This window comes from Adiantum capillus-veneris, chromosome 25 (genome assembly GCF_014529385.1).
Source record: "Adiantum capillus-veneris isolate H3 chromosome 25, ASM1452938v2, whole genome shotgun sequence".
In the NCBI taxonomy this organism is placed as follows: domain Eukaryota; kingdom Viridiplantae; phylum Streptophyta; class Polypodiopsida; order Polypodiales; family Pteridaceae; genus Adiantum; species Adiantum capillus-veneris.
The window spans coordinates 65,966,972-65,978,591 of NC_140955.1; the positions used below are offsets into that span (position 1 = coordinate 65,966,972).

The window sequence follows — 11,620 nt, forward strand, 5'->3', positions numbered from 1 at the left end:
GGAGGGCCCCAGCCCCCCCCCCCCCCCCCCCCCCCCCCTTTCTTCCCTTTTTCAAAGCTTTCACTTGTCCCTATGTTGGTTGACGAGCTGAAACGGTGTGATGAGCTGTGTGCCCCTCCACCCAAATTCTGCCAACCTGCATAACTCCCGGCACTTGCATTCCACCAACTTGCATAATGCTATGCAGAGAAGTAACCCCAACCTGCCATGATGCCATTCACGGAGCCAATGATCTCAGCATTGTAGAAGGATCTCATCTAATACTGGCATGACAAGAATGTTGCGAGCGGGAAGCAGTGCTAAAAAAAAACCTTAATTTTTAGTCTTATAATACCTACAACTATTGAAGTAAGTAGGTTTTCTTGTATTGTCTTGAGTAAAAAAAGTAGAAAACCTATAGACATAGGTGAATTAAGTTTACCCCAAACTTTTATACTTAAAAAAACTACTTCTCTAAATTTTACAAAGTGAGAAGAAAAAAAGATTTTTTTTTTTTTTTTATAGATTTTACTCCGTTAATGTGAGTAAAATTTAAGTTTTGAGATGATTAGATTATTTCTAAATTGAGCAATACTTAAACCATATAGAGAGCCAATAAAATGTTTATTGGCATGGAAGATTATAAAGTAATTTTTGAGAGAAACAACAAAATGTATATTGGCAAGCGAGAGAGCTCATAAAATTCTATTAACAAAAGAAAGATAAAACTTATATGACATTCAAATAAACAATAACTTTTGAGAGAGCAAAATTGTCATTAGTTCGAATCGAATTGATTACAAAACAAGGCAACAAAGTGTCTATTGGCAAAGGAGAGTTACACATGAAACTCATAGCAAGAGAAAGATCTTCTCTTATCTTCAAAATGAAAGAACAAAAATTGATCCACTTTTTATTGGAAAGAAAGGCATCAAAATGTCTATTGGCTAGGGAAAGCTATATATGAGAACTCATAGAAAGAGGAATCTTTTCTCCGATCTCAAAGATGAAACAACAAAATTTGATCCATTCTTCTTCGACAAAAAACCTAAAGAAACATTAATTAAAAACAAATTTTGAAATTTTATCCAAAATATATAACTTTAAAATAATACAAGATATAAAAACTTACAATCTAGTCCTCAATAGAGCCAAATGCATGTCTTGAGGTCTTTGTATCATCCCGCCATAATCCAATCGCTTCATCAAAATTGAATTCCTCCAATGGTGGCCCTTCAAGAGAAATTCTCATCAAAGTACGCATGCTCTTAGTAGTAAGAGAATTCCTAAGCTTTGATTTGATAATATTTTGAACACTAAAACCACGCTCACAAATAGCCGTACTACAACATTGTACCAATGCTATTTGAGCAAGCAATAGTAATGATGCATACTTTTCCCTCAAAGTTTCATTGCTACCAATGTAGCACCATGTATTTTTGAAGTTCCACCCCTTCCACTCATTGTAAGCTTGGTATTTAAAAGTTTGAAATTATTTCCTCAATAAAAAAGGATAAATGAAAGGCTCAATGAGTTCCCCCCCTTTCAACCTTTTACTTTGACCATAGAACTTTATTATCTCCTCTATCCCATCACACCGAAGTTTTCAAATCTTTTCCAAAATCTTTTGTGGGAGGATAGCAAGAAGGAGATAAAATTTTAAAATGGCTCAAAATAGAGGTATCCTCAAATCTCTCTTTCAAATTCTCAATTATATGGCTTGTGAAAGATTTTTGAAAGGTTATTGCATTTTCAAGATCAGATCCACCTTTTTCTCGAGTGAGTTCAATACTTCTAAACTTTGAGCATCGCATTGACGATCTTAGTTCATATAAAAGTCCTTTGGATGGCCCATAATCAGAAATTATAGGATAACCATAGCCATCTAACTCTAAGGCATTGAGATCAAGGCTAGGTCTCATCACAAATTCACTCTCCATTGCCACAATTTCGGCATCCACTATGCCAGAGATAGCAGTCACATCAACATAAGTGCATTGAAAGAGCTTACTAAGACTTGTCAAATGAGAGAATAAATCACCTAAGTAATGTGCAACATACAAAAATGCAAATGAAGAGATTTTAGCAAAAATGCTTTGTTTTTCCTTTTTGAAGTAGTCAAGCAATGGTTCAAGCAATTCACAAAATTTCATAAGGACTTTATGCCTACTCAACCATCGAATTGTATGTATGCCCTCTACCTTAAGAAAAGGTAGATCAAATTCGTCTTGCAAAGATCTTAACTTTTCTAAGCGAGCTACACTTTTTCTAAAATGAGTAGACACTTCGTTTAATGTAGCATCAACATACACCGCAAATGGAAATTCACATATGGTGTTACTAGCACATAAATTAGTGATGTGAGCCACACAATGTATGGAAGTCAAAAAAGGATATGCACCTTTGAACCTTGTAGCGACCCCTGATTTTTTGCCAATCATTACTGATGCCCCATCTGAACCAAAGCTTACTAACTTTTTTTCATTTAAGCCAAAATCTAACAACAATTTTTTCAATGAGGTAAATAATCCAATAGATGTTCGATCATGTACCTCCAAAAGATCAAGAAACGAGATTTTGGGCTCATTGTCCTTTATATAAGAAACATAAACAATCAAATGCTCATCTAATGAAATATCGGTTGACTCATCTATCATGATACCAAAACATGGAGACTCACGAAGATAAGGCAAATACTCTAACTCAAGTCCCTTCCCAATGTAGTGCACAAAAGAAGCACATGCCTTATCATTTTTATACATGGTCTCGGGGATGTTCGGAGTGTTACATTCTCTAAGCAATTCAAGCGTGGGAACATATTTTGTATAAGAAAGGTCATTTTTGGCAACAAAATAAGAAACCCGAAACAAAATTTTCATGCTATCCTCCATGCCTTCAAAATGCTTAGTAACACAAAATTCCAAGTTTTTTTTCCCACTATGCAATGCCCATGCAAGTACTATATGTTTTTTGGATCCCCCATGATTTACTAAAGCACTATGTTGTACGTTTATTGCCCCATCTGTTCCAAATTCACTTTTACAATGCTTATCTTCTTTGCAAATAGAACAAAACATTTTGGCTTGCACCTTATCAAACTCAACCCACTCAAATTCAGATTTCCACTTGTCATTCCATGCAATTCTAGCTCTTTTACGTCTTTTGGCTTCCTCTAACCCAACGCTTCATCTTTGAAAGGAAGTGCAAGTTTCAAGTTATCCATAAGAAAATTAACTACATCCAATATGAATAGTATTGGCCAAATACTACAACACCACGTACCAATATCCTCTCTCTCTCTCTCTCTCTCTCTCTCTCTCTCTCTCTCTCTCTCTCTCTCACACACACACACACACACACACACACACACACACACACAGTCACATGCACATACTAGAGCACACTATCCATGCATTTAGTTTCTCTTAGAGCTATGGGGCCAAGCATCTCCAATACACTGCTTGCTGCCTATTGAAGTCTTTCTCTGGTCAGCTCCAAGCCTGCTCTACAAAACATAGCCAGGCCTCACTTTTGATTTATCTGGTCTTTACTGTCCAGAGCACTACTTTCTAGCATGAAATGTACTTTATCATAAATTGCAACTCTCACCAATAGCATGGGAGCTATGAGCCCAAGCATCTCCAACACACTGCTTGTTGCTTGCTGAAGTCTTTCTCTGGTTTTCTCCAGGCCTGCTCAAGGAAACATAGCCAGGCCCCACTTTTGGTTTATCTGGTCTTTAAGGCAAGAGCATTGCTATCTATCTTGTTGGCCCAAAAGGTGAAATGATAGCTCTTCTTAGCAATTGAAAGCATGACCTTTGAAAAAAAAGCTAATTCTCAACAATCAAAAGCATGGCCTTTGCAAAAGAAGCTAAATGATGCAATACTTTCGTACTTGACATACAAGCATGAAATTTTAATATCCTCCAAAGGGATGAAAGGCGATAGTTTGCTGCAAAGCTTAGGTTCCAAGTTCTAGAACTTCTCACAAGGAGCGGTGTTTCTTATACAATTCTGACATGCGTGTGGAAATGCATCTGAACATGGATATTTTGTTGTGTTTGCTAGGATATTGTGAGAGTATATGGAGCTTTCAAAGCTTCAAGTCTTATTTTTAAGTGTGCGAATTTCAGCTATAGCAAAGGAAATATTGTTCCACGTGCAAGGATCCGTGATCACAATGGTGCATGACTTGAAGACTAGCTGGAGGGTGTGTGTTGGCATATGTTGTTGTATTTGACATTGTTGCATGCGGGGAGATGTAGCATGTAAATGAGCATTGTCATGTTCAAAAGGGATCTTGAGAAACAAAAAGAAATGTTTGTCATTATTAGCTTTCCATTTGGCACTAATTAGAAAGATTTACCCAACAGTTCTTGATAATTTCAAGTGAAGCCTCCAATTACCAACATACAATGTACAAAGAGGTTTTACTGTTTGTTACATAGGATTCACCTTTGAAAAATAAATTACTGCAACATAGAGATTACTTCATATTGATTGTGTACACCCCATTTGCATGAGGCCCTCTCAAATTATTTCCTTAGGTTTTGGAAACCTAAAAGAAAAGCAACCTATAAGGTTTTTTAAGTGTGCATAAAATGGGAGGAGGTAGGCTACCTTTTGAAAATATGAGGGTAGAGTTAATTTAAGGGTAAATTAAAAAGTTTTAGGTTTTTTATAAACATATATATATATATATATATATATATATATATATATATATATATATATATACACACACACACACACACACATATATATATATATAAATTATAATATATGTCCATCAAGAGAGCATTGTGTACTTACTACTTGAGTCTTGAAGTCTTGAAAAGTTGAAGTGAGGAGTCACGGCTCAGGAGTGAGGAAGTAATGCCATGTGGGAAATTGGAATGTTCAATGGATTATGGGAAGTTCCTTTAATTCGATTTACTTGAAATAACTCTTGAGTCCTTGGAAAGACCTTAGTTAACGTTTATTTTAAACGTTCTAATCCAGCCTCCAAGTAAACGTTTATTTTTTTCCAAGATATAAGCTGAAGGATCCCGCCCCTTTTTCTCATCCCGCCTCTTTAGAGGTTTTGAGTTTTAACCTTTGCTTTGTGAGCTATAGTCTGTGAGCTGAGTAACGAGTTGGGGTGAGCATTGAGCACTAAGTAGCTCAGCACTGAGCAACTTAAAACTTTCTTGGAAGTTGGCACGACTCTAATGAAGAAGCTATAATCTCTGAGGGACAACTCAAGAAGAGGCTTTTTTGAATAGTCTGGACTCTGCAGCAAAGTTGGACTCTGACATAGCTTATTCAAAGTGTAACTTGAGTGCTCCTGGATCAATCCACCTCAGGTTACTCTCTCTCTCTCTCTCTTTTGCTATTCGAATATTTCACAGAGAGAACACAAATGCAATGTGCATCTACCTGTAAGTAATGTAATCTGTTACCTCACCTTGACCTTAACTCTTAGGTGTTGGTCCACCACACTTGCTTGCTTTTACTTGCTTTGACTAGCATTGCAAGCTACTGCAAGAATTGCCTCTGCTCACGTTGCTGTTGTGGCTGCCCGAAACTCCCAAGGCTTCAAACTCAATTGTCAAATTTACTGCCCCGATTCAAGCTTGATGCCTTGCATTCGATGTGGCAATGCTGCTTGTGACTTCATAGAGAGAGAGAGTGTGTGTGTTCAACACAACCAAACAACCAACTCGATTGTCTGTAGCTCTCGGTTACTACTGCAATTCTGCCTAAGCTCCTATGGATAGTGTGTGTGTGTGTGTGTGTGTGTGTGAATTTCCCTGCAGTGTTGGATTTTTTAAATTCATTTTAAAGAAATAAAAAACTCCTTCGAGCACGCACAGACTGCAGCGAAAAAAACACCAGACCCCCATTGGGCGCACAATGGCTGAGAAGAGCTATCATTTCACCTTTGGGGCCAACAAGATAGATAGAAATGCTCTTGCCTTAAAGACCATATAAACCAAAAGTGGGGCCTGGCTATGTTTCCTAGAGCAGGCCTGGAGCAAACCAGAGAAAGACTTCAGCAAGCAACAAGCAGTGTGTTGGAGATGCTTGGGCTCATAGCTCCCATGCTATTGGTGAGAGTTGCAATTTATGATAAAGTACATTTCATGCTAGAAAGCAGTGCTCTAGACAGTAAAGACCAGATAAATCAAAAGTGAGGCCTGGCTATGTTTTGTAGAGCAGGCTTGGAGCTGACCAGAGAAAGACTTCAATAGGCAGCAAGCAGTGTATTGGAGATGCTTGGCCCCATAGCTCTAAGAGAAACTAAATGCATGGATAGTGTGCTCTAGTATGTGCATGTGACTCTGTGTGTGTGTGTGTGTGTGTGAGAGAGAGAGAGAGAGAGAGAGAGAGAGAGAGAGAGAGAGTGACTCTGTGTGTGTGTGTGTGTGTGTGTGTGTGTGTGTGTGTGTGTGTGTGTGAGAGAGAGAGAGAGAGAGAGAGAGAGAGAGAGAGAGAGAGGATATTGGTACCTGGTGTTGTAGTACTTGGCCAATACTATTCATATTGGATGTAGTTCATTTTCTTATGGATAACTTGAAACTTGCACTTCCTTTAAAAGATGAATCTGGAAAAAATTTGCACCAGAGATTGAAAGAATGTGTAATGATCAAAAAATGACCTATGAAAGATAATGTATTAGAGAACTTATTCATTTTATTGATCGAAAAACAATGCTTGAATGCACAATCAAGTCTCTAAATCTTGTTACATGTCATCATTAAAAGTGAAAAAATATACACAGCATAATGATTACTTTGCAATACTTTGAAATGTTTGGGTTGCGATCTTAAAGAATCTAATGAAATATGTGGGGCAAGGCTAACAAGCTCTTAAGTATTTTGAACAGATGACATTCTTGTAATTGAGATGGCCTATGCTTGTATCCTTAGACCTTATGTTGGGATTGGGCCTATGGAATGGGGAAGCATGTCCATGATGAGACTTCTAGGCAAATTTATCTTGATGCTCTTTGATGTCAAGGATAGGCATCTTAGAGAAGATTCCTTCTCATTAGAAGAAATATGGACCTTGCATGGGCCTTGTAAGGAATCCTAATTGTTAGGGATTAAGGCTAATATTGTGTAGGGTTAAGGGGACAAGGGCATTCAAGAAGCTAGTTTTGAGTAGGTTTTTCTAGTCTTTTTTTTAGACACATGCAGAATGTGGACCTAAGAGGTCACCTTCTTTGTCTAGCTTTTTGAAAGTGAAGGGAATAAAGAGGTGTGGCCACATCAGTAAAAACGTAGGTCACTAAGAGCCAAAATTTGACTTTTTTTCAAAAAAGTTATTTTTACTTCTTTTTGACTTAAAACTTCCCCCCAACATATATACATATCAAAAAATCATTTTTTGACCTTTTTTAAAACCTACAAGCATTAAAAGTCCAATTTTTTTATAAAAAAAGCCCCCCCCCTCCCAAAAAAAAGAAAAACCTTTGTTCTCTCTTCCTCCTTCCTCCTTTCTCCCTCTCCTCTCCCTCTCCTCTCCCTCTCTACTCCCTTCTTTTGTCCTCCTCCCCTCTCTCTCTCCCTCTCCCCCACTGTCCCCTTCTCTCCTCCCATGTTCCTTCCTCTCCCTCCCTGTCCCCTTTTCACCTCCTCCTCCCCCCTCTCTCTCTCTCCCCCACTATCCCCTTCTCTCCTCCCATGTTCCTTCCTCTCCCTCCCTGTCCCCTTTTCTCCTCCTCCTCCCCTCTCTCTCCCTCTCCCCCACTGTCCCCTTCTCTCCTCCCCCCTCTCTCTTTTCATCTTTTGCTTCCTCACGCAACAGTTGCCATGGTGCTCACGGACATCACAAATTGTATGCATACATATTTTCTTGTCCGTGGCGTTTGCACCGAAGGCCGCACGTGAGGGTGAGCAGAGGTCATCCCAAGAACGTCGTACCGTCGGTGAGACAAATGTTGATAGTTCTTCAATATCTTGCCAATACCATTACATATTTGAATAAAACACCCCTTTGTGCAAGGTAACAATATACTTCTTACTTTTGGTTGTGTTCTTCTTATCATAGACTTTGAAGTATAAGGTGTTGCCTCTACTTGTTTTGTAGTGCTCGGCACAAAGGTTGCTTTTGTGCACAATAGTGAAAGGCTACAGGTTAGAGAGGCCAAGTGTCACCACTTTTCCTCTAAAACAGTCTTCTTTGTTACATCTTGCAGGTAGGCGCTTCAAATCCATGCTTATTAGAGGTGGGTAATCTCATCCTAATGTATATTTTAGGATTGTTTATTCCCATTTGGATGGAAATATTTGCAAACTTGTACAACATACTTAAGAAGTATCTTTTATTATACAGCTTGCAAATGTTGAATTCATACATGTTTTTGTTACAAGGTGACCTCTTACTATGCTAGTTGAGTGGCGTTGTTTGCAAGAATGGCTCAAGGAACTGGCATAACATGGAGCTTTTACGGTGGCACAAAGCTCTCCTCAGCGGCAATGTGGCTCCCACTACACCAAAAATCATTATGCTAACATGGAGAGATCCCTAGTAGAATAATGCAACATCTTTTCATCAGCAACAACCACCCTTTCCTACCATGGGGGCACTCCTACCAAAGATATTTTTATGTGATAGGTCACCCCATACCATGCCATGTCATGGAATGGATGTAAGAACTATGACCGCACTACTCCTTGGAAGTTGTTCAGAAATGTATGTTTATCAAAGTTAATGAGAAGAAATTTGGACTTTTTTGTTTGTTGATGTGTAAGAGCACTCTAGGTCTACCATATTTTGTAACTTTTGATAAGTTAAATAAGATTTGTAGTCATTTAAAGTGTAAATTTGTTTTTGTTTGGTAAGATTGTACATGAGAAGACATGATAAAGTACAAGAGATCTTGACGGAATAAACCTCGATGCCACACCTCTCCTTGAACCCTTTGATTTCTATCATCGTGGGAAGTCCAAGGGAAGTCTATTTTCAAATTTTTAGCAGTAACTTTTTTTTGAAAGAAATTTTGGTTATTTTAAAGTTTGTACACAGTCTAGGAGTTCATTCTGATTATTTTTCTTCAGTTTCAAATTTTAACCGAGGGCACTCCTTGGAAGCCACTTTTGAAGGTGTTAGGGCAAGATTTTGAGAAAGTTTTGAATGTAGGAAATACAGTCCTTAACACAATAAAAAACATTGGTTCTTTGAGTATTTTCAGATTCCATGGTTTTAATGCTCGTTGGAGCCCACAGATTAAGGAAAAAGTAAGAAACATTTGTTTTATATCATTTTTTAAGAAATTGCCAACTTGCACGTTGTTTTTTGGAGAATCCGAGCAAGATATGTTTTTTTTGCATCACAGTCTAAAAGTTCAATACTCCAAAAAAAAAAGGCCGCAAGGGTGCGCGAAATGCCCATCCGGGACTTTTGGATGGCCATTTTGCGCGCCCTTGTGGCCACTCTTGTTGAGGGCCCTGTAGGCCTTTACATGGAAAAAATTTACAAAATTATTGTGTATAAGTATGAGTTAAGCGGTAAGTTAGATGTACAGAGAGCAAGAGCTCACCCCTTGGGGCCTTTGAAGGTGTTAGGGCAAAATTTTGGGAAAGTTTTGTATGTAGGAAATACAATCCTTAACACAATTAAAAACATTAGTTCTTTGAGTATTTTCAAATTCCATGGTTTTAATGCTCGTTGGAGCCCGTAGATTAAGAAAAAAGTAAGAAATGCCTATTTTATATCATTTTGAAAACTTGCACGTTGATTTTTGGAGAATCCGAGCAAGATATGATTTTTTTTGCATCACGGTCTAAAAGTTTTTTTTTTAAAAAAAGTGGCCGCAAGGACGCACGAAATGCCCATCCGGGACTTTTGGATGGGCATTTTGCGCGCCCTTGTGGACACTTTTGTTGAGGGAACTGGGGGCCTTTACATGGCAAAAATCTGTAAAATTATTGTGTATAAGTATGAGATAAGGATGTAAGTTAGATGTACAGAGAGCAAGAGCTCCCCCCTTGGGGCCTTATGATGACAAATAGGGGCTTTTTTTAATGCATGGCCATGAGATAGAGGTGTAGCGTTTGATGTAATCAGAGCACCCCCCCCCCCCGGTCCCTTTTTCTTTGTGTTCAAAGGTCTGGAACATTCACTATGTAAAATTTTCCTATATCATGTGCGTTCACCAGAATGGATTAAAAGTACCTCTTATAGTCCTTATCTACACATGTTTTTGTAAGTTTACAAGAATATAAAATCCCTTATGTTGAACACGTGTGCTATGTTACAAGCGCGGTGCAATCGGATCCAGTCTTTTCCCGCATGCAGGCTGGCTTTAGTGAACTCCCCAGGTCAAAGGCCTCACAAATCCTGTGCACTAAACATTCAACACTAGAAATTGACCAAAGAAGGAGCCAACTTTTACTTCCTCGTGTCCACCTTGTGTTCTTGGGAATGTTTTGGTTAAGCCATTTCTTTCGTATTTGGAACCACATGTGACCCCTATTGTTATAGTATCCAACCAAGGTTTCTTGATTAGCAGTTTACATAGGCTTGATTTGTACATATCTTCTATGTTAACAATGCATGTATCTATAATTTATGTTTACACTTTCTCTATCCAAATGAGCTACATAGTAAAAATCAAATCCGCAATTTAACAATTAAGTTCACAAGGTAATAGCTATTGGTATCATCATTAGCAATACCAAAGAAATAGCTACCAATAGCTCATGAATAGGGATATTTAAGAAGATTTGATACCAAAAACTTGTCAACACTACTCAAAAAGGTGAAAAATCAAAGGCTTTACAATATATGTATGATGAAACATGAGTCAATAATAAGTCACCCTTATACATCGACACCTTCATCTCAAGTTTTCATTCTCTAAGTCAAGCTTGGCATAGGCTAACATGTTGGAAAGCAAGAATTTAGCTTTCTCAGCTTGTGAAATGTTGCTAATGATATATATGAAGCATCCCCAAATGAGGACATCTTGACAAAGGTTATGATCCACTTTAATAAGAATAACCATTAATGATTAAACTGAAATCAAAATATTGCTTGAATTTTTTATTAAGACTTGAAACTTGAAACATCTTACATACAAATCAAAATATCCATAAAGTTCAACAATAATTCTCAAATCTGTATGAAACTCCAATAATCTAAATTAAATACTCTCACTCAATGCGACACCATTTAACAAAAAAACACATTTATATTGCATTTATAGAGGAATCCATCCTCATGAAAATAATTACAAATGGAGACAATGTTGTTGTTATTAGGCTTCTCTTACAAGTATTTTTCTTCCTCATCTAGATATTCATATACACTTGTGTATTTGTGTTTCTATGACACTAGGGAAGATAGTAGTACTATATGGATGACTTTTCTAAGAGCTCCTAGAGAGTACCTATTGGTACAAGATTCTACAAAGATTCTACTATTCTTATCAAAATCCTTTAACATCGTAGTGAAAGGTTCCTCATTGAACAAAAATAGAGTGATTTCCATCTTTGCAAATGGTTGCTTGCTCATGTCCTCTGAAAAGAAGTTGACTCTGTAAGTAAACAACAGATTATGTGAGCACAAAGTTATAAAGTACAAAATGATAATCTAATGACAACTATACAAAGAATAAATTATAAGAAAAATCTTTGATGACTCTCCATAGA

General features: G+C 37.6%; 1 pseudogene; it reads right to left on the reverse strand.

Moving 5' to 3' along the window:
* Positions 1–1,471: 1,471 nt before the first annotated feature.
* LOC147425023 (uncharacterized) lies at positions 1,472–2,870 on the reverse strand (annotated as a pseudogene).
* Positions 2,871–11,620: the final 8,750 nt, after the last annotated feature.